Below are 516 nucleotides of genomic sequence, written 5' to 3' on the forward strand. Positions count from 1 at the left end.
TAAGAAAGGAAAACCAGAACTGGACTATTTGTTAAGATTATTATTTTAGATTTAGCATCTGATGCAAAACAAGAGAAGTCATCTTGTTTCATCCCAATAAACCCAGAATGAATAAGGAACTCTTCTTTTTTGAGCTGATAGTGGTTCCTCTTTCGAGACACCTTTTCTGCCACGTTTAAGCATAAAGCACTGAATCTCTGCACTGAAGGACTGAGGCATATGAATCAACAAGATTGTGGTTCTCGCTGGCAGATACAACTTTCAGAAATTATAACTATCTTATATGCCTCGAAGGGTGGTATATTTGCATCGAAAAAATAAATTCATCTTCTCTGGGAAAAGAAAAAAAGAAAAAGCAACAAAGAGGAAAACCCTTTTTACGATCCAATTGGTAGTGTCCTTCAAATCTCTCTTTCTCTATAATTGAAAGATTGGTATCATATATATAATTTTGAGATCTTGTCTATAATATGAATTCTATATTATTAATTGCTAAGCTATTTTTGCATACAACTT

The sequence above is a fragment of the Lynx canadensis genome, chromosome F1 (genome assembly GCF_007474595.2).
Source record: "Lynx canadensis isolate LIC74 chromosome F1, mLynCan4.pri.v2, whole genome shotgun sequence".
Classification (NCBI taxonomy): domain Eukaryota; kingdom Metazoa; phylum Chordata; class Mammalia; order Carnivora; family Felidae; genus Lynx; species Lynx canadensis.